The sequence below is a fragment of the Erinaceus europaeus genome, chromosome 20 (genome assembly GCF_950295315.1).
Source record: "Erinaceus europaeus chromosome 20, mEriEur2.1, whole genome shotgun sequence".
Taxonomy (NCBI): domain Eukaryota; kingdom Metazoa; phylum Chordata; class Mammalia; order Eulipotyphla; family Erinaceidae; genus Erinaceus; species Erinaceus europaeus.
In genome coordinates, this window is record NC_080181.1 from 30,927,560 (window position 1) to 30,951,072 (window position 23,513).

At 41.6% G+C, this 23,513-nt stretch overlaps 1 protein-coding gene and 1 long non-coding RNA gene across 8 annotated transcripts in view; one reads left to right on the forward strand and one right to left on the reverse strand.

The window, feature by feature from the left end:
- The window catches only part of NTM (neurotrimin), a 1,300,688-nt gene that overhangs the window by 938,897 nt on the left and 338,278 nt on the right, over window positions 1-23,513 (forward strand). The gene's annotated exons all lie outside the window — the stretch shown is intronic.
- Window positions 826-23,513, reverse strand: part of LOC132534919 (uncharacterized) — a 37,786-nt gene continuing 15,098 nt past the window's right edge. The window contains exon 3 of the long non-coding RNA XR_009546676.1: window positions 826-1,116. This is a non-coding gene — a long non-coding RNA (uncharacterized LOC132534919). The remainder of the gene's footprint in view (window positions 1,117-23,513) is intronic.

The following is a 23,513-nucleotide window of genomic DNA, read 5'->3' on the forward strand; positions in this document are numbered from 1 at the left end:
CCATCCCCTTCCCTGATAACTTTCCTATTCTTTAACCCTCTGGGAGTATGGACCCAAGGTCATTATGAGATGCAGAAGGTGGAAGGTCTGGCTTCTGTAATTGCTTCCCCGCTGAACATGGGTGTTGACAGGTTGATCCATACTCCCAGCCTGCCCCTCTCTTTCCCTAGTGGGGAGATGTTCTGGGAGATTGGAGCTCCAGGGCACATTGGTGGGGTCATCTGTCCAGGGAAGTCTGGTTGGCATCCTGCTAGCATCTGGAACCTGGTGGTGGCTGAAAAGAGAATTAACATATAAAGCCAAACAAGTTGTTAGCTAATCATGGACCTAAAGGCTGCAGTAGTGCAGATGAAGAGTTGGAGGGATCTCCGTTCTCTACAGGTATTCTCCAGGTGTAGTGATGACTGGAAGTGCAAGTCCTCCAATTTATATGTTGACTGTATTGGTTAGTTTTGATTTGGTACCTTCTCAACTCTCAAAATAAGTCTTTCTCAGATTATCTTTCATAGACATCAGCTGTAGTTAAGTGAGGGTGACAAGTTCCCCATTTAGGGTACTAGTCATCTTCTCAGCGGCTTTCACTGAATAACCTCATTCTCCTTCCTTGCATTTTACAACCAAGTCCATTTCAGATGTAAGATGTCACAACTCTTAAGAGATTCACCGACTTAATTCAAGATCACACAGCCACAAGAGACTCACTGCAGAGCATGGAAATTCAGGTTTTACATAACTCCTTTTCTCAACATTAAAAAAATTTTTTATTTATAAAATGGAAATATTGGCAAGACCATGGGGTAAGAGGGGTACAGTTCCTGTACACAGTTCCCACCAGCAGAACTCCAAATCCCATTCTCTCCCCTGGTAGCTTTCCTATTCTTTATCCCTCTGGGAATATGGATCCAGCATCATTATGGGGTGCAGAAGGTGGAAGGTTTGGCTTCTGTAATTGCTTCCCTGTTGAACATAGGTGTTGACAGGTCTATCCATACTCCCGGCCTCTCTCTTTCTGTAGTGGGATAGGGATCTGGGGAGGCTGGGCTCCAGGACACATTGGTGGGGTTGTCTGCCCAGGGAAGTCTGGTTGGCATCATGGTAGCATCTAGAACCTGGTGGCTGAAAAAGAGTTAAGATAGAAATTAGAAAAAATTGTTGAGTAGTCATTAACCTAAAGGCAAGAATATTGCAGATGAAGATTTGGGGTCTCCATTTTATGTTTGAACCTTGCCCTCACAGTATTAAAGGAGGCTTTGATTCTGTCATCTCTTGCACTCTCTCCCTTTCTCTTTCTTTCTCTGCATCTCTATCTATATGTAAAAAGATGCTTTGAGCTGGTTAGTGGTGCAACTGATAGAGCAAATCTCTTAAAATGCAAAAGGACACAGGTTCAAGTCCCTGGTCCCCACCTGCAAGGAATTCTTCAAGAATGGTAAAGCAGTGCTCCAGGTCTGTCCTCCTCCCTCTCTCTTTCCTTTACAATTTTCCTCTGTCTCTATCCAAAACAAAATTAATAAATAAATGCTGTCTGACATTTCAAGGGCTTGAGGAAAGCTGTTGGGGTAGATGAGTGGAATCAGTGGGGCCTGAACTCCCTGCTAAACTGTTCCATAAAATGAACTTAATGCAAAGGACAAAACTGGCTTAGAGGTGGGATCCAACTTGCTGTTTCTTTGCCTGTCAATTTTCATCCTGAGATCTTCTCACTTGAACACCTTTTATTGGCACTAAATTTCTGTTAAGATAATGGAAGCAGATGTTCCTCCCAGGCCCTCTCCCCACTCACCTACCCATGTCATGTCAAAGATACCAGCTTCCCTTTGGCACCAACTCCCAGCACAGTGGAGTCCTTTGTCAGGGGCTGGGGCTGGGGCTGGGGCTGGCTTTGGCACTGGGGTTCTGGTTTCTGGGGCTGGAGCTTCAGAGGGGTTAATATACTGGGCATACTTGGATAGTCTGTGCCTATCAGATAAACAAACATACCAACTCACAAATGAATAGAAACATGTTTATTAGAGTGGAAGAAAAACAGCTTTTTGGCACCACCAGCACTGTAGCATCCGGAGTAGCAGCTGCAGCCTGGGACAGCAGGCAGGGAGAGTAAGGAAGTAAACATGTATTTTCAAAGTGCTTAGCGTCAGGGTACAGAGGTAGTGTGTGCAGGTGTGTGTGCGCGCGCACGTGCGCGTGTGCGTGTGAATGTGTCCTGCAAGAATCACCTGGCATACAAAAGATGCTCCATAAATGCTAGCTGGAATTGCTGCTTTGTAGTAGAGTATTTCAGCAAGGCTGCCAGAGACTTTCCTTCCCTGAGCACAGTAATAACTCTTTTCAGAGTCAAAGAGATAGCTACTGAGGCTAAGGCTTGCATCCTTGAGGTCCCAGGTTTGATCCCCAGCAATAGTTTATGTCAGAGATTAGCAGTGTTCTGAGTTTTCTAACCCTCATCAGAAGAAAGGAATAAACAAAGCTGTTCTTAAAAAGTTATTTCCTAGGAGCCAGGCGGTAGCTCAGCAGGTTAATGACAGGTGGTGCAAAGCGCAAGTACAGGTATAAGAATCCTGGCTGGAGCCCCTGGCTCCACACCTGCAGGGGAGTCACTTAACGGGGGGTGAAGCAGGTCTGCAGGTGTCTATCTTTCTCTCCCCGTCTCTGTCTTCCCCTCCTCTCTCCATTTCTCTCTGTCTTATCCAACAACAACAACATCAATAATAACTACAACAATAAAACAACAAGGGCAATGGAAGGGAATAAATAAGTATTTAAAAAAAATATTAAAAAATAAATAAATTTTAAAAGTTATTTCCTGTATTGCATCAAAGTAAAAGACTCTGGGGGTAGAGGGGAGGGTTCAGGTCCTGGAACATGATGGTAGAGGACCTAGTGGGGGGGTGTATTCTTATGTGGAAAATGAGGGAATGTTATATATGTAAAACTACTGTATTTTACTGTTAACTGTGAATCATTAATCCCCCAATAAAGAAATTTTTAAAAAGTTATTTCCAGTAAGGGAAGAGGGGGAGAGGTTTTGAGAGGTTTGAAGATTTTTAGATTAATTAATTTATTGAGAGAGAGAGATAGTTAGAGAGAGAGTGAGAGAGATAGAGAGCTAGAGCATTGCTCAACTCTGGCATCAATTATTACTGGAGATTGAACTTGGGACCTCTAGTTCCTGGGGCATGCACAGCATATCTCCCCAGTCTTAGGAGAAATCTTAAAGATTAAATTTTGATTTATGGATTCATTTTTGCAGAGGGTGAAGATAATATGAAATCCCTACATGTCTCCTTTTTAAATCAAACCTAATCTACCTGGTTACCTTTACTCAGTAGGCCCCTCAAAGTATGCCCTTGTTCCTGTCTTAGACAATTGAAAAGGAGAGAGAGAGAAGCCAGAGGGTAACTGGAGAGACAGAGAGAATGATGAGAATGAATCTGGACTACTAACACACACACACACACACACACACACACACACACACACACACACACACACACACACACACCCTGAAACACTGAGGAAGGTTCCCTCCTGCAGGTAGGATCTGGAGACTTGAACTTGTATCCTTTTTCATGGTAACATGTGAGCTCAGCCAGGTGCAACACAGCTCAGCCTCATTGAATAGATTGTCAATGTAGGATTTCATTGGCAGATAACCCCTAAGATCCATTATTTGCTATCTGTACTTCCCCACTAAAAAGGAAATGAAAGAAGAGAGCCACAGTGCAAAGAATAAGTGATGTGAAATAGGTGAGTTAGTGCAGTCAGGAGGACAGGAATGAAGAGAGACTAGTAGAAGAAAGAGAAGAAAGGGGAGAGAGGAATGTCAGTGGAGACCTAGGATGTGTCCCATTCTTAAACATTAAAATCATTGTTTAACTTCTAGCTCCCACTGGGTAGTATTCTGCAAATTCATGCATTCTGTTATCTCTTCATGTCATGTGCTATAATGTCAGTGGAAACCAAGTTTTTAAATATTATTTTAATGAGAGAGAGGCAGAGACAGAGATACCAGAGCTTAGCTCTGGTTTACTGGGGTGCTGGAGATGAAACCCAGAACCTTAAAGCCTCAGGAATGAGTCTTTTGCATAATTGTTACATTGTTTCCCTAGTCCTATTTATTTATTTTATGGAGAGCAATACAGAGAGAAATAGACAGACAGAGAGAGACAGAGACAGAGAGAGACAGAGAGAGAGAGAGAGAGAGAGACTAGAGCACTGTTCAGCTCTGATCTATGGTGGTGCTCGGGATTGAATCTGTGACCTTAGAACTCCAGGCATGAAATTCTTTTGAAGAGCCATAATACTGTCTCCCTGGCCCAGAAAGCAAGTTATTACTCCTATACTGATGATCCTCAGCCTTTATATGTTCAAAGTTTGCACAGCCTGGTCATCTGCTCACATTGCATGTGTCCTATAGGGCCTCCTGTACTGCACCCCATGATGACTGAGCCCACTCCCAGCAGTCCCGCAGACACCAGCAGCTAAGTAGTGGCTATTTCTCCTGCTCATTCGATGTAGTGGTGTTTGTACAATTGTTTGAATATTTTATTGCATCCTTCCCTGGCAGGGAAAAAAATGAAAGTGCTGATCCAGTGATAAGCAGCATCAGTTTAATAAACTTAACACAATTGAAGCAAAGATGGGAATCATTAGGTTTGCAGAAAGCCAACATTTAGCCTCAGCTGGGTGCTTATCACACTTGAGCTGTCTGACTGTGTGTTTGGCCTTGGAGAAAAAGAAGCAAGGAGACAGGGGAGGGGGGGAGCAGGCACAACCCAGTCAACATTGTCAGAGACTAGGTCTTGAATGTACTGTGCATCATGGAAGTGTGTGATCTTTTATTTAAGTGTCTGGAAATGTAGTGAGAGCTCTGGTGTCTTTCTATGCTCACGTGTTTTTAACCAGGTCCTGTGGTTGTTAGTTGTATAAAATGACTCTCCTATCCTCTCTAGCTCCTGATTTATTTGTGCCTCTTCCTGGTCTCATCATTTTTCATATCCCTTTTTGCACAAAGTTGAGATGTACAGAGTTCAGGGAGGGAATTCCTGTGGAATACTCTTGGGTGTGTCAGGATACTTAGACTGCCTGGATACTTACACCTGCCTGGCTTTGAAAGTGACTGGTTGCTAACCCGTCTTCACGCTGTTGACTGGAGACTTGAATTTGAGACCTGCCAGTGATGCCTTCTGGGAAAGGCATTTTATATATCAGGCTTCAGTTTATTTATGCATTGGTTTGTTTATTCATATTTGAGGGCTTCTTTTTTTTCACTAGATCACTGCTCAGCTGTCATTTTGTTGGTACTGGGGATTTAATTTTTTTTAATATTCATTTATTTATATGATAGGCCAGAGAGAAATTGAGAGGCAAAAGGAAGAGAGTGGCAAAAGGGAGAGAGAAAGAGAGACACTGTTTCACCACTCATTAAGTTTTCCCCTTACAAGTGACGACTGGGGGCTTGAACCTAGATTCTTGTGCATGGTAATGTGTTTCCAGTTCTTCCCTGGGGCTGGGGATTGAACATGGAACTTCAGAGCATCAAGCACAAAAGACTCTGTGCCTAGCTACAATGTTATTTTCCCCACCCTAGTTATTTATTTTAAATTTATTTATATCATGAGAGAGTGAAAAGTGAGAGACCAGAGTCCCACTTGGTCATATATGAAGCCAAGAAGCAAACGTCTGGTCTCAGGTCTGCAAGTCCTGTGCTCTGCATGTTGAGCCACCTCCCTTGACATCAGTTTTGCTCATTTCTAAAAGAAGTGGGTAGGAGGCCCAGGCAGTGGTGTACCCAGGTGAGCATAATTACCATGCACAAGGATCCAGGTTCAAGTCCATGGCCCCCACCTACAGGGGGCAGCTTCATAAACTGTGAAACAGTGCTGCAGGTGGCTCTCTTTTTTACTTCTTATCTGTTTTCCCTTCTCTCTCTCTTTCTCTCTCTCTCTCTGATAAGGGAAACAGTGCCTGACTTCCTCAAGTGTTCTTCAGATTTGGTCCCCTTTTATCTATAATATAAAAACAAGATTCCTGTTGACAAATGCTTTGGGTCCAGGTAGATTGGGGATGCAGAACCCATTGGTTTACTTCCCCTGTCACTTACTCCTATGGGAATATGGACCAAAATTCTTTATGGGGTACAGGAAGTGGGAATTCTGGCCTCTGTAATTGCTTTTCAGCTGGACATGGGCATTGGTTGATTAATCTATACTCCAGCCTTTTTCGATCTTTCCCTAGTGGGGTTAGAGGAGGGCTCTGGAGAGGTGAGTTTCTAGGAAGGATTGGTGAGATCATCTGCCCAGGAAAGGTCAGGATGGAATAATAGTAGCATCTGAAGCTTGGTGTGGTTGAAAGGCAGTGAGATGGACAGTAGGACAAAATATTTAATAAATAGGAGCCAAAAAGTAGGAATAGAACATATAAAAAGTAGGAACTTTAGGGTGGAAAGAAGCTGAGAAGTCTATTTTAGGCATGTTCCTAGGAGCCTATGTCTTAGTAATCTTTGCGTTGATAACTAACAGGAGGTGGACTAGAAATATTGCCCTGGATTATGGTGTCAGAGTTGAGAATAGAACTGGGAAGCAGGATTAGGGCATGGAGTCACTCACAAACCTGAAGAAAATATTTAATTGCAATTAACTGTTTAACGCAAACACACACACACACACACACACACACACACACACACACACACACACACTTATGTGGCACCAGAGTCTGTATCTCCTACTTCCTGTCAGACTGAGCTCAGGATCCATGATCACAGCTGGGAACATTCTAGGCTGCACTCACTTGAGAACCAGTCTTCTTGAGTGGCAGAGTAGGATGACCCATTCACCTTTTGGTGTAGTTCATAGTGAGAGTACAGTCCTAAAGAAGCACAGAAAAAGAGGTTGGGATTACGTTCCCAATGGATCTGACCAGTGATGGTAGAGAGAGGGATCTGTTAGAGGTCTAGGGCCATATTATCTATGGGGGGAATCCAAGGATTCCCTGTCTAGGACCCCGGGTGATAGGTTGGCATGATAGTGGCCAAAAAGGCCATTGTTAAGTGAACCAATCTTTTGCCCTTACTATTTATTTATTTTTGGGAGCCCTAATAGTAATGGTATCTCACTGATTTTTTAAAAAAATATTTATTTTCCCCTTTTGTTACCCTAGTTGTTTTTATTGTTGTAGTTATTATTGTTGTTGTTATTGATGCCATTGTTGTTGGATAGGACAGAGAGAAATGGAGAGAGGAGGGGAAGACAGAGAGGGGGAGAGAAAGATAGACACCTGCAGACCTGCTTCACCACTCGTGAAGCGACTGTCCTGCAGGTGGGGAGCTGGGGGCTCGAACCAGGATACTCACGCTGGTCCTTGCACTTTGTGCCATGTGCGCTTAACCCACTGTGCTACCGCCCAACTCCCCTCACTGATGTTTTAACCTACCAGTCTACTATCAGTGTATTTTCTTTAATTATTTCTTGAAGTCTTGTTTTTGTTTTTCGTATGAGAGAGATTCACATGAGGCAGAGAAGAGAGAGAGAGAGAGAGAGAGAGAGAGAGAGAAGCCAGAGTTCAGGTCCCTTTTATTTGGTGCTATGGATATGACTGGGTACCTCTGACATTAACATACTTTGCTTTATTTTAATGTTAGAGAGACACCAGAGCACTGATCAGATCTGAAAGCCTTTTTGCGTAACCATAATGCTATCTTCCCTCCTGTCTTAATGTCTTATGCTCTACAAGTTGAACAATTTACCCAGCTGTTTTTCATAGATATGTTTTTGTCCATCTATACATATCTTCCAGATTTTAAACACTAATATACTACGTACAGAGGAGTGGTTTCCATACACGTTTAATGGGACACAGTGAATAAAGAGAAGAAAGTGAAATCTCTGAACTCTTTGCCACCAATACAAGGCGGCCAGAGTTCTGTTCTTGTGACTGGCTAACTGGTAAAGTAAGAACAGAAATGTGAAGGTATGCAGAAAATATTTCCTGAGACTGGTGGTACTCATTCAGAGAAAGTAAAGGTCAACATTTGACTCCAAATAATGGAAAGAATGCACTGTATTGGATTTTCTTAGGAATATACAATATTTGTGCAGTTGCTGGCAGATAATATTTTCCTCCAGTGCAGATCTGGACTTAAGGTTGCAGGATAATTTAGAAATAAGTACATTGGCTGCTTCATATGGTGTGATTAATCTTTTTTGATTTTACATGTCTCCAAATGGTGTTAGTGGTCATAACTGCAAACTATTGCTATTTTTATTGGCCTGGAATGTGAATGTTTGTGTTAGAGCATCTGCGAAAGCAAACGCTTGGGCTATGTTGTAAAATAATGAAGAGCTAAGTGATTTTAAGATGGCATTTTGTGAATGAACACTAAAATGCTGCTAGATTTTTATTTGTTTTACTGTTAATGCTGCATTGAAGATATAACCACATTGCAGCACATTTTCCCCCCTGCTCTCCTTTGTCTTTAAAGCGTATGTATTCTTGTTGCACTTTTAACTCAGGAATAAAGATAGCTATGTATTAAGTTCATCATCTAAGAAGCAAATAAATGCAAAAGTACAGCATCCCCCCGCATTCTCAGCTATCTTTGTCATGCATAACTAATATTTTGCTTAATCCTGGCATATTTTGGTGTACATTTTGATGGAATACCCATTATATCACAGTCATCTAAAATGTCCTTATCAACACCCTAGGAGTTATAGTCACTGATGTTTACCATGCTTCAAGTGGCAATTATAAAGGTCCCTTACACCCTGGCTGACAAATTCTTTTAGGTTCCTTCTGGGGAGGAGCTGTGTTTCACTAATTTTCATAGCAGCCTGTACCTAATAGAGTATGTAGCTAATGAATGTGTTGAATGAAATTGAATTAGATTGAATCGAATTGAATTGAACAGAAATAAATTGATTTGTATTGAATTATAAACCAGAGAGTGGAAAAATACATGGCAACTTAATCACATCTGATGATAACAGAAAGCTGAATTCATATGCCCAACTTAGGAGACATTTGATACTTTGTAAGTGAGAAAATTGCATTCCTCCGGTGTTATTGGGTTTCCTTGCCAAGTGGAGAGGAATGTTGCAAAGCACCCCAGGCCACTATGCAGTTCGGGCAATCTTCTGTATTTGTGGGGTGGTAGAGAAGACTTACAAACCCATTTTATTATTCTACATGCCACCAAGTAGGAGTTCTATTTTTAAAAAGATTTTTTAAATGCCTCTCTCCCTTTTGTTCAGCAGCAGCTGGCTCTGTGCAAGCATTTGGAATAATGTGATGTGAGTATGAGTGTGTGGATCACACAGGGGGTATCATTTGCTGTTTTTAATTGGTAGAGTCAACATCTTCCACTAGCCGTGCAGAAGCCACTGGCTGAGATGTTACCATGGTAAATCAAACCACTGCGTTTGATTGGTAGACTGCCGTATCAGGTCCAATCATTTTAATCAACTCCAGGAAAGTTGAGGCCATCTGGTTTTTGCCTCACCTGGAAGTAATTTACCACCCCAAGTGCAAAAAAAAAAAAATTACCCTGAGGTCAGTAACAGGAAACCTGCCTCAAGATGTTCCGGTAGAGCATCCAAGAGGAACAATGCCGAATAGTAATTTTTATCTATTTGTTTTTATATTTGTGAGCTTGGGAGAGTGAGGGGCTAATCATGAAAAAAATGGAGTCAAGAATAGACATGGCAGGTGCTAACACAGTCAGCTTCCAGCCTCAGTGCTGAAATCCCTCAAACTCATTTTCTAGAAACTCTTTTAATGGTCCAGTTCTCTATGTCTGACAAATCAGTGCTTTATAAAAAGGAACTTCCTTTAAAAATCTAAAGTTTCCAGAATGTGGCTAACTAAAGGATTTGATGTTCTTTGAAGAAATAATGAGTGGAATAGGATCCATTTGGAGTGAGGGAAATCTTTCCAAAAGGGTTCCTTTCCCCTAAAAAAGAAAAGTTTATTTTGAGTATATCCATCTTACATAACAACTTGGTGTTTTAGATAATTTTGGGAACATAGAGGCTATAGAGCGATTGCTTACCCAAATATAGATAGTGAGAGGGCTTTGGAATCATTAGCTCTTTGGAGTAATTAGAAGGACTTACTTAGCTCACGTGACATTGATTTGTTTTGGCTGCACTTGAAATGTGTGGTCTTTGGAAGTCAATAGAAATGAAGTCCTTTATTGAATAGGCAGAACTCCTTAGAGTGAATTATACAAAGAAACAGGAGGCAAAGGGCTTTTAGTCTCATGTGCACTTGTGAGAGTAGATGCCAGAGAATGTGGGGTGTGGCTTGGAAAAGAAGTCCAGGGACTGAGGAAAAGGTGGAGACAGGGGCAGGTAAAAATTGCAAAATCAACATAGAGAGAAGTTATGAAAAAGTCAGGTTTGAGAAGCCAGATGATGATTCGCCTGGTTGACTACACTTGCTACAATGGGCAAAGATTGAGTTCAACCCCTGGTCCCTTCCTGCAGGGGAGGAAACTTCATGAGTGGTGAAGCAGTGCTGCAGGTGTCTCACTTTCTCTCCCCCCACCCTTGCATCTCAATTTCTGTCTCTATCCAAAATAAATAAGTAAATATAAATATTTCAAAAAGAGAAAGAAAAAGCTCGGTTTAGAAGACAACAGAAGGTAGTCATGGGAAACCTGCAGAAGGGAAGGGTAGACCATCATGCTAAAACACTACAAGTCAATGTTTCTTCCAGAAATATCAAAATTTGTGAGGACTAGAAACAGAAAGGTTTTGCAAATCATTCAGTAAGACAATTGTTTCTGGGCTGGGGAGATAGAATAAAGGTCCTGCAAATGATTTTCATTTCTGAGGCTCTGAAATCCCAGGTTCGATCACTAGTGCCACTATAAACCTGAGCTGAATGAACAAATGCTCTGATTTCTCTCTCTCCCTCTTCCTCTTCTTATCTATCTATCTATCTATCTATCTATCTATCTATCTATCTATCTGTCTATCTATCTCTCCCCATCTTTATATATCTCATTAAAAATAAAATAAATAAAAAAATATTTTTAAAAGATACTTGTTTCATTATGAGAAAGGAGAGGACTGGGCAAACTGAGACTGAGTGGTTAAAAAGAAGATGAACCCCAGTTAGGGTATCTGCCAATCTAGAACACCCCAATTGTAGTAATAGGATCAAATCTCCCCCCCCCCCTTAGTCTGATTGCTCAACTATTTATTTCAGACCTGACCTTCATTTGACTTGCTTTTGGTTCTGTGAGATCAAGGTGAAATTGCCTGTTGTCCAGATTCCCTTTGATCATCAGCTTAGTTTCACAGAGTCCAAAGCAGGGGAGAAATTAAAGTGTAATCTTCCTCCTGCCTCTCTGGGTTTTGTCTGGAGAGTGAGCACAATTAGAAATCCTTTTAGGTGAGTCAGTGCCCCACTTCACCTGTCTGCAGCAAGGGGGCTGGCATTGTACTCGCAGCAAACCAGCCCCTCTCCCTTGCCCTCATCTGCCATAAGATTTCAGTTCTCTCTCCAGAGGCTCATCCAGTGAGAACTCACTTAACCTGACCTAAAATGCGATGCAGGACAAGTGAACAGAATTTTCTTTCCCAGAGGACCACAGTACAGTGCAAATTAGCTCCAAAAGTTAAGTCTAATGCAAGGGAGAATGATAAGGATTAAGTGAGTCCTGCTAGACCAGGAGTATGAAGAAGAGTAGAAGGGAAAAGAAAAGGCAGTGGAGGGAGTTGGGCAGTAGCGCAGCGGGTTAAGCGCACGTGGTGTAAAGCGCAGGGACCAGCATAAGGATCCTAGTTCGAGCCCCAGGCTCCCCACCTGCAGGGGAGTCGCTTCACAGGCGGTGAAGCAGGCCTGCAGGTGTCTATCTTTCTCTCCCCCTCTCTGTCTTCCCCTCCTTTCTCCATTTCCCTCTGTCCTATCTAACAACGACAACATCAACAACAACAACAATAAAAAAACAAAAGATATAAAAGGGAAAAATAAATAAAAGAAAAAAAAAAGAAAAAGGCAGTAGGAAGGGAAAAAGGAAAGAAAGAAAGAAAGAAAGAACGAAAGAAAGAAAGACAAAACAAAAGAGACACAAAGAGCTTTTCTTTTTTTAAACAAATTTTGTTAGTAATAGTTTGTTACAAGGTTGTAAGGTTACAGTGTATAGCTCCACACCACACCCACTGCCAAAACTCTGTATCCCCTCCCTCCCATCTCCCAAAGATAACCACCAGAATTCTTATAAGTCTTACAAATAGTTTGTTTGCCTTTGTTTTGTTTGGATTTTTTTTTGGCACATTCATGTAAATTAGACCTCTAGATTCCACATATGAGTGACATCATCTGGTAGTTGTCTTTCTTCTCTTTACTTATTTGGCTAAGCATAATCACCTCCAGTTCCATCCATTTTCTCCCAAAAAACACAATATCATCGACAAGGGTTTCTCAAATGGTCTGTCTTATGTAAGCTACTTTTAAAAAATCGTATTGGGGGGGATTAGTGGTTTACAGTCCACCTGTTGACCCATGGATATTATTTCTCCTCTCTCAGTGACAGGCATCTGAAAAACACTGTCACCCCAGCTTAGGTCCATTTCCACCATCATGGATCAGGACCTCAGCACCCTTTCCATACTCTTTCATCCCTGTCTTCGTCAGAGTCCTTTCCTTGAAGGCACCACACCTAGTGCAAGTTTCCCTTGGGAGCTGTAAACTATTCTAAAGAACCTGTTAACAATGATAACCTTCTACTCCAAGAATCAAATCCTGATGCTGCTATAGACCTTGTGTTATGATAATTAAGGTATCTGAGTTCAGCTACATTTTTGGCCCAGGAAAATAGATAGCATAATGGTTATTCAAAAGACTTTAATACCTGAGGTTCTGAGGTCCGAGGTTCAATCCCTGGCACTACTAGAAGCCACAGTTGAACAATGCTGTGGCCTGTGTGTCTGTCTCTGTCTCTGTCCCTCTCCTCCCCCCCCATTAAAAAATAGAATATTAGGGTCCTGGTAGTGGCATACCCAGTTAAGTGGACATATTATGATGTTCAAGGACCCAGTTTTAAGACCTCACTTCCCACTGAAGGGGGGGGGGCACTTCGTGGGCAGTGAAGCAAGTCTGCAGGTATCTGTCCTCTTGCCTCCCTTCCTGTTTTTCTCTTTTCTCTCGATTTCTCTTTGTTCTAGCTAATAAAAATTAGAAAGAAAGAAAAAACTATAAGGTTGCTGGGAGCAGTGGATTCATATTTCCAGCTCTGAGCCCCAATGATAACCCTGGTGGCAAAATAAAATGTAATTAAAATAAAAAATGAGATATTAAAAATTAACCTTGCACACACACACACACACACACACACACACACACACACACACACACACATATACACATACACACACAGAGAGAGCAATCTGTATGTAGGTATTTATGTGTGTATAAAAACTACTCTCTAAATTCCTATATACACATAAACTTGTTCCTAAAAGAAGAATGATGTAACAAAGTTAAATATATGTATATGTGTATGTGCATGAGTGTATCTGTATATGCATGTATATATGCATGTGTATATACACACATTCTTGTATGGATCCTTGGTATATTGGAGTTCATTATCAGCTGCAGTGGAACCAGGACAAAGACATCAAATATAGTCCTTCATTATTTAAAAGGTACAAAACTTAATAATGGGAGGAGATGGAACAAAGAACAACAAGTTCAAGGTGACTGTCAGGAATGAAAAGTTCATGGTAAGGCCTACCATGATACAGCAACTTCTTTAAAGGAAAGGATTTGAAGACACAGGTTTAGGCTGATTGAAAATGAGCTTCCCTAAAGCCCTGGATAACACAGCACAGGAAACAAACCTGAAAATAACCAGAGGAGCAAGCAAGAAGACTAACAGATCTTTGCTCTCTGAACCCACGGCATCCTTCCAGTTCATCTTCTTTCAAGCTAGCAATTTTCCTTAACATAAGGAAAGGAGCTTAAGTGATGACCGCCAACTGTGATTATGGGTCAGAACATCATACTTTACCATGCCAAATGGATGGACATTGGTTTTTCCTGGCAGGATTCATTGCACAGGCATTTCTATATTTCTGTTTAGTTGTGAAATACCATGCAATGCTGTGATTTTTTTTTAAATCACACCTGCAGGGATGTGCAAGTATGCTAAAATTCTAAGAATGTATTTGCCTCTATTCTCAAATAAAGGGGCCAGGGGGGCTGCATGTCCCACTGGGATATCTGTGTATAAGAGTGGCGGGTGCACAGTTCTTTGAGAATCATATGCAGCTGGTGCTGGAGCCAGTAGGGATCATGAAAGCAGGCTTTGTAAACATTGTATACATTCCCTGTCATTGAACACTGTGACATTTCATGACCAGTTCCCTCAGAAGAGATGCCAAGTCAAGATGTCCTTTTTGGAGTAGCCTTGCATAATTGAAGCCCCAGCACCCCCCCCACCCCCATTCTTCACTAGCACAAGAATACATGCAAACCCTACTTGAATAATAATGTATGTCTGACTACTTTTTTTGCAACTTCTTAAAAAAAAAAGATTCAGGGACTGGCTGGTGGCACACTGGGTTAAGCACATATACTGCAAAGCATAAGGACCCACACAAGGATCCCAGTTTGAACTCTAGGCTCTCCTATCTGTAGGGGGGCAGTTGCTTTACAAGCATTGAAGCAGGTCTAGAGGTGTCTTTCTTTCCCTCTATCTTCCCTCCTCTCTCAGTTTCTCTCTGTCCTATCCAACAACAACAACAACAATAACAATAAAAGCAATGGAAAAAATGGCCACCAGGAGCAGTGGATTCTTATTGCAGGCACCAAGCCCCAGCAATAACCCTGGAGGGGGAAAAAAAAAGATTCAAGGCAGAAAGGCAAAGTATTTGAAATGTGCTTCTAGTGTGGACTCTACCTTGAATCCTTGAATAGGGCCCTGATTCTGACTTACAGGAACTTCATCCGAAGTGTTCCAATTTGACTTTCTCTTCCTATTGTTTTCTTTGGCTTTTCCCACAAGCAGACACCTTTCTGTTTAGAACACAGGCAAGAGTGTGCTGTCCTGTATCTTAAAAGTTTTCCTATGAATTTCAACTCGTATCAAAGTCTGAACCTCTTGGCATATCCTACAAGATCTTCATGTTCTGAGCTAATATAAACTTTTCTAAGCTCACAGTAGTAGAGATAAGGGATCAGAAATCTAGATGGTAGTTTTTACATTCTTAGTTCTTTTGAAAATGATTAAAATTATGGAACTGTGCAGGGACATGACATTTAATTGTTTTAACAACCATGTGAGCATCCACTGGAGATGGTGTTCGTTCCTTGCCTTGGCTTCTGGTGGCTGCCTGTATTCTTTGGCTTGTGGCTGTATCCCTCTAGTATTAATACCAGAATCTTTAAATCTCTCTTCATCTTCACATGGCTTTATTTCCTATGTGGGTGAAAATCTCCTTCCACCTGCTTCCCAAAAAGATACATGTGATCACATTTAAAGTCTACTTAATTTGAGATTCATTCCACATCAGTATTTCTACAACTTCAAAGATCTTTTTAATACACTACAGTTTGTTCATTGGTTCACAAGATTCATACTCATTCCCTATGCCGGATACATGAACCTTATCTTACCACCTTCCCCTTCCTCAGCCAGTTATACCATTTATTCAAGTTTAAAAAAAAACAACAAAACGCTCATCTAAATAGCATCAGCCCACAAAGTACCAAATTTAATCATCTAAATCAGGTATGAGTGACACTTTAGTTATGAATCACCCTGAGACAAAAGTGTTTCCTTCTGTGGCCTTGTGAGCAGACTTATGCTCTCAGAATTTCAGTGGTAGGACAGATATTCTCTTAACATTCTTTTCTCAATTGGAGGGGGGAGAGGTCCGGATAGAAGAACAGTGTCACCTGTACATAGCATTTTCAAAGTCCAGTAGGATGAACTCCGTTAGGATGCAGAATCTGGGAATAATCTTCCATGGCTTATACCTCTAACTTCACTCAAAATTCTTTTTTATGGCCTTGAAGTTCTTTTGGCTTCTAGGTTCAAGGCTTAGCACTTAGTCAGTCTTCCTTCCTTCTTTCCTTCTTTCCTCTCTCTCTCTCTCTCTCTCTTAAAGATGACATGTTCGAAGCATAGTAGTTTTATTACCCTATTTCTTGCCTGGAGAATTTTGGTAGTCCTGTAGTTTTCTCTTATTTTGTCATATATATATATATATACATATACATATACATATACATATACATATACATATACATATACATGTATTCCTTTCAGTCCAAGGTGAGACTATGGTTGCTTTATAATGCTATAATATACCAAGAAGTGAACGAGTTGCTAAGATATGCTATGAAAATTCATAATATTAAAGCAAAAGGCTTTCTTCAGAAATTTCTATCTCTATCCTTTTGCTGATATGTTTTTTGAAAATACACATTTTTTATTTATTATTGGATAGAGACAGCAAAAAATTGAGAGGTAAGAGATAGAGAGGGAGAGGGTCAGAGAGACACTTGCAGCCCTGCTTCATCACTCATGAAGATTTCCCCCTACAGGTGGCGACCAGAGTCCTGAACCTGGGTCCTTGCACACCAGAATGTGAATGTTTAACCATCTGGGCCCCTACTGATAAGTTTCTGTGGTTCTGTGACTTATATAATTAATGTCTGTTTTAGGGAGTCGGGTGGTAGTGCAGCGGGTTAAGCACATGTGGCACAAAGTGCAAGGACCGGTGTAAGGATTCCGGTTCGAGCCCCCAGCTCCCCACCTGCAGGGGAGTCTCTTCACAGGCGGTGAAGCAGGTCTGCAGGTGTCTGTCTTTCTCTCCCCCTCTCTGTCTTCCCCTCCACTCTCCGTTTCTCTCTGTCTTATTCAGCAATGATGACATCAATAATAATTACAACAATAAAACAACAGAGACAATAAAAGAGAATAAATATATTTAAAAAATTAAAAATTAAAAAAAAATTGATGTCTGTTTTGCTCCCAAGAGGTTGCACGGCAGCCATACCTTGTGTCTACTCTTCTGAGCACACATTTCTGACAGAAAAATGCCCTAGCTTTAGAATCCTTTTGCATTTGAGTGGATTTTGAATCTTCTACTTACGTTTAATAAATGCAATAGTTATTCTTTTCTCTTACCATATTTTACTAAGAGAAAAAAACTAAAGAAAAAAGTAGCATCTCCCACACTTTGCTTTGAAATATCCTCAAGTAAATAGCCATTTTCATGAACTGTAGGACACAGTTCAACTATCTTTTCGACCACTGTATATAAGGATCACTTTTGTTCTAGTTTCCAATAACTTGTACTTCCTTTCCTTCTGTGGCCTCACTAAAAGTATCATTACTACTCATATTTCTACCAATAATTTGTTTAAATAAACAGCAGTTTTTCTTATCCACAGCTATAATTCTTCTACACTCTATTGCCATCCAATTCCAAATCCAGTTCCTGACACCAAAATCTCTAGACACAGAGGAGGAACTGAAAGAGGCATGTACTAAGGGATGGGGGCAGAAATTTGGATCTCATGATGAAGAAAGCTCGAAATCTATAGAGCAGGATGTCAGAAAGTGTAGGCTGGTGTTCCCTGGCATGGGGTTGATGCTGCAGTCTGCCTACTTGTTGGGGAAAGAGCAGAGAGGGAACAGGACAAAGGGTCCAGAGGTCCCCTCTAAGCTCCACTTGTAGAGTTGTAGACTGCCATCTTTGTGGAAGAATCACAAGAGCCACTGCCATGTTGCAGGGAGATGCGAGTTTATTGAGACAAAGCAGGGATAGAAAAAAGAGGAAAATGTGTGCTTTAGAGATGTGGAGACCCCCCAAGAGAGAACAGGAAGTGCTGTAGTCTTCTTTTTATTTTTTTGCCTCCAGGGTTATTGCTGGGGCTCAGTGGAATTCACTGCTCCTGGAGGCCATTTTCCCCCCTTTTGTTGCCCTTGTTGTTGTATCATTGTTGTGGTTATTATTATTATTGTTGTTGTTATTAGATAGGACAGAAATGGAGAGAGGAGGGGAAGATAGGAAGGGGAGAGAAAGATAGACACCTGCTGACCTGCTTGTGAAGCAGCCCCCCTGCAGGTGGTGAGCCAAGGGCTTGAAATGGGATTCTTATGCTGATCTTTGCATCATGTGGGCTGTGCTACCACCAAGCCCAAACCTGGGCCTTCTGACTTCTATAGTGGATTCAGTGATGTGCAGATCCCTGAGGGGATTTGCCCAGCCATTGTCTCCAGATGCTCACATCTGTGTACATCTGCATTTTATGACCTTAACAGTCCAGTAGGAAGGAGTAGGAAGGGAGATTTTGGTGCAGGATGCAGACACCTTGGTATAGGGGGAAGGGTTGCTAATGCCTTTCTGAGGAGTCTTTCCCTAAACTGTCCACTGATGGGATTTCTTCCCAGATGTCACTGTTCTGCTCTTTATATCTGTGACTACTTAGCTGTGACCCATTCATCCAGGATAATCTACCTAAATCAGCTGTTTTTGAACATTAATCACATCTAAAAAATGACTCCATAACAATGATAACTCTACGGCTTGATTGAGTATCTGGGATTTTTTTTTTTAAGGGGACATATAAGACTGACCACCATAGAGAGTCACAGAACTCAATAATCAACATGGGTGCTTGATTTGTGCGTGCAGTTTAAAAATGAAATGTCAGCCTGGGGAGACAGCATAATGGTTCTGCAAAAGACTCTTATGCCTGAGGCTCTGAGGTCCCAGGTTCATGCCTCAGCACCACCATAAGCCAGAGCTGAGCAGTGCTCTGGTCTTTCTCTCTCTGTAACTTTCTCTCTGTATCGCTTTCCTTAAAAAAATTTTAAATATATATAAATGAAACACACTTGAAGCTGATTGTTACCCTTATATCAGTGAAGAATTGTTTGAAGTACATAATATTCAAACCACCCGAGTCTATTAGACATAGCTAGAGTGGGGATGTGGGGAAGGTCATAGGAATCTTCTGGAAGCAGTTAAACATTTAGTACAGTTAAATCTGCTAACCTGGAAAAGAGGGAACCAGCTTAACCCCAGGAGGTCAATCAGTGAATTTCCCAGCATTTTATATTATGTGTATGAGAGTGAGAACAAGATTTAGAAAGATTGTTCTAAAAATTCAAGTCTGTAATTTTCATCAGCTTCACAAAAGTTCATTGTTTTGATATTTAATCTACAATAAAATGCAACCCCATTTATACAGTAGCCAGATCACCCATCAATAGCCATAGGTCTGCACTAGGAGTCTGTGTGTATGTGTTTGGGGTGGGGGTGGGGGGTGGAGGGCAAAGGGGAGCAGCGCTTATTTCTCAAACAGTAACATTAAAAAGTTCATCAGCACTGGCAGGTCCATCCATACTCCCAGCCTATCTCACTCTTTCCCTAGTGGGGCAGGGCTTTGAGGAAGTGGAGCTCCAGGACACATTGATGGGGTCCTCTGCCCTGGGAAGTCATGTTAGCATAGGTAGCATCTGGAACCTGGTGGCTGAAAAAAAGAGTTAACATATAAAGCCAAATAAATTATTGACTAATCATGACCCCCAAAGGCTAGAATGTTGCAGATGAAGATTTGTAGTCTCCATTTTGAAGATATATTCCAAAGGGTCCGTGACTATACTAGTTTTTTCCTGAGCCTGACCTTCTGAACCCCATAATGACCCTGGGTTCATACTCCCAGAGGGTTAAAGAATAAGACAGCTATCAGGGGAGGGGATGGGATATGGAGTTCTGGTGGTGGGAATTGTATGGAATTGTACCCTCTTATCCTATGATTTTGTCAGTGTTTCCTTTTCATAAGTAAAAAAATTTTAAAAGTTCATCAGGCATTATCTCAAAAAAGAATTGAAGGTAGAGCCTGATTTTCAGGAATTTTAAACTTCATTTGGGAAAATTGAGAACATTTACATGTTAGGTCAAGAGGGGGCAGGGGAGAGAAGCCTCAGAGCTCTTTTAGGAGAGAGAGGAAGAGAGAGAGAGAGAGGGAGAGAGAAAGCCCCAAAAGTAGCTAACTCACATTGTGATCAGAGCATGAAAGAGCAAAAGAAGCCCTCTTCTAATGTTTTGACGGAAGGCCCACGGAGGTAAAGAGAAAGACAGAAAGAGAGTGCAAGGGGAGAGAAGCCACACACACACACACACACACACACACACACACACACACACACACACACACACACACACACACACACCCCCGCAAGCCCACACTTAATAGTGACCTGGATAGAGTCACGCCCACAGGTCCAGCTTTTAACACCCAAGTCCCGCCTCCACCTTTCCAAGCCACAGCTGTCAGCACTTCCATTTTCTGGGCAGTACCCTCCAGATGCCTTTTGTCCCTCAACACCTGAACTATGGATTTATTTCATATTTTTCTTTTTTTTTTAATTCTTTAAAAAAATTTTTTTTATATTTATTTTATTTATTTATTCCCTTTTGTTGCCCTTTTTTTTATTGTTGTAGTTATTATTGTTGTTGGATAGGACAGAGAGAAATGGAGAGAGGAGGGGAAGACAGAGAGGAGGAGAGAAAGATAGACACCTGCAGACCTGCTTCACCGCCTGTGAAGCGACTCCCCTGCAGGTGGGGAGCCGGGGTTCGAACCGGGATCCTTATGCCGGTCCTTGTGCTTTGCGCCACCTGCGCTTAACCCGCTGCGCTACAGCCCGACTCCCTGGATTTATTTCATAAACTCACATCCACCTGCATTTTCTAAGAGTCAAGCCTTGGAGAACCCAATGGCAATGCTGACACCAATTCTTACAGACTGGTTAGGGCAGGATCAGGTGATGGCTGTCACCCCAGAGCCTATTAGGATGTGTTCCCACTAATATCTGATGCTTGTTGACCCTGCACCAGTGACCAGAAGTGAAAGGGAGCTGGAAGATAGCATAACTTCATGCATGAGTCACCTCCAGGCCCCACCCTTAACATAGAAAGAGGTTAGTGCACACAGATGGTTCCAAACCCCCAAAGCAGTCAGCATACTGTAAAACAATATTAACATCACTGTCTTTTGAATACCCTGTCTTGTAAACCCCAGGATATGACAAGCCTCTTTAGAATCTCCTTTGATTCTGTTACTCAGTCCCCCGTAGGGAAGAAGAGAGGGGCAGGGGTAGATAGCAGAAAAAACATATAATTAGAAGTCTCTTAGAACAATGAGGGTTCTCAAACACACAGGCATGACACTGATTTGTTGCTTTTTGGTATTTGTGTTGGTAAGTAATTAACCAACTTCTGGAAAGACTATGTGCTGGCTTGGGCAATCTGATTGTTGTGAACCATTGGGGAAAGAATAGTTCCCTTCAGCTATTTTTATTTCCAGAGCAAATATGAAATGAAGATGTGAGTGGAAAAGAAAAGAATAGATAGACTTTCTGGAGAGTTGCCATTTTGGTAATGTCAGAACTTCCTTTTAGACTCAGATGAATTTTATTTGTTACCATCCTTATTTTTAGGCTTATGAAGGACAGGGGACCTGTTTCTATGAGAGAATGCAGTGTACACAGCACTCCTTGCCCCTCCCAGGAGAGACCCACAGTCGTCTCCCTGGGTCTCTGGTTTGTTCTTTCCCTACAACAATTCCTCATCACTGCAGTGTGTAAGGATCCTGGGGAGGTGGTTTTATTTCATAAAGTGTCCTCCTGAGGACGCTTTTAAGAGAAGAACAAGTTTGTTACAAACACCTGCTGAAAGTTATTCTGTGGTCATATCAGCTCATATCCGGTAATGGTGTCACTTCTGAAAAATGTGCCTGATTTCAGAGTCTGGCCCTCTGGCGTATTGCCTGTGACTGCCAAGTCTCCAGCTTAGATGTGACTTAGTCTTGTTTGTGCAGAGGACCAGCTAAATGTCACTACCTCTTAAGAACCAAGATTTGGCAGTTCTGTTGGCTAAGTTTTCAATGGAACATTTTTTTTGAAATTAAAAGCAGGGAACTTCAATCAGGCTATTTTACTCATGTAGGAAATCTAAACACATTACATTGTTCTTGAATTCGTTCTAGAGGCTTTGGTGAAAATGACCTTTCCTGACTCTCAGTTTGTTCAGTCAGAAAAATGGGAGCAGAAGTGCTCATTTACACCCAGGAATTGTCTGGGATTTAAGGAAACACTGTTGTTTTATTTTACTTTATTTTGTTTTAATTTTTTATTATCTTTATTTATTTATTAGATAGAGACAGCCAGAAGTTGAGAGGAAGGGGGAGACAGAGAAGGAAAGAGACAGAGAGACACTTGCAGCACTGCTTCACCACTTGCAAAGCTTTCCCCTTGCAGGTGGGGACCAAGGGCTTGAACCCAGGTCCTTGTCCATTGTAACATGTGTGTTCAACCGAGTGCACCACCACTTGGCCCAACTATTTTACTTTATTTTTATTTATTTATTCGTTTATTTATTGGCTAGAGAAAAAACTGTGAGAGAAGGGGGAGATATAGCTGGAGAGAGAGAGAGAAAGAGGGGGGGCAGACCTGCAGCACTGATTCACCACTCATTAAGTTTCTCTTTTGCAAGTGAGGACCAGGGACTTGAACCCTGGCCTTTGCTTATCGTAATGTGTGCTCTATCCACTGGAAGCATTGTTTATGGAATGAACTGCTGCTGTAAATGACTCCTACAGTGCATTGTATGGGCTAGAGTAAGTCTGAAATATCCCTGGGATCTCTGATAATAGTGAGCTTTGGAAATGGCAGGAGTGGGTGTTGGCTTCACAGAAAGAAGGAACATATGACCACTTGAATAAGACTGAAGAGATCCAAAGTACCCTAACCTGGGTCATCCTCAAAAACTGCAGAGCAAAACCCTACTCAGAAGCTCACCAAGCCAAGTGGGAAGTGTAATTCAGTTTAGAAAGAAGGCACCATTCATTCATTTATCTGTCTAGTATTCCAGGCTCCTCTATGGCCTGAGGCTGCATTTGGAGCCCAAAAGTAAGTGCTGTGGTCAAGTATCCTCTCTGAGCAATCTTAAGATCTCTTTGTCTCCTAGGTCAACACTCATTTCTGCCCACAAATCTGTTAAGAGTTTGATGGGCCATTAGTGAGCAGGCACACACACACACACACACACACACACACACACACACACACACACACACACACACGTCCTCCCATGCAGCTACATATGTGGAGGACAATTTTGGACTATCTCAGGGCTTTCCTTAAGGAACTGAGAGACAGGTGTCCTTGTGATTGGAATGCCTGTTTTCAGTGGCTGTCCTAATGGGCTAAGGATGCACCTGGAAATATCAGAGAACGATTTCTCTCTTGGCGCAGAATCACAGGAGAATGGCTTGTTTGGAAAGTAATGTCCAGTTTCAGTAGCTTTTATTGTTTGATTCAGGATGAACTTGGTTGGTTTCTTTTTCTTTAATTTAATTAATTTATTTTCCTTTTTGTTGTCCTTGTTGTTTTCTTATTGTTGTTGTAGTTTTTATTGTTGTTGTTATTGATGTCTTAGTTGTTGGATAGGACAGAGATAAATGGAGAGAGGAGGGGA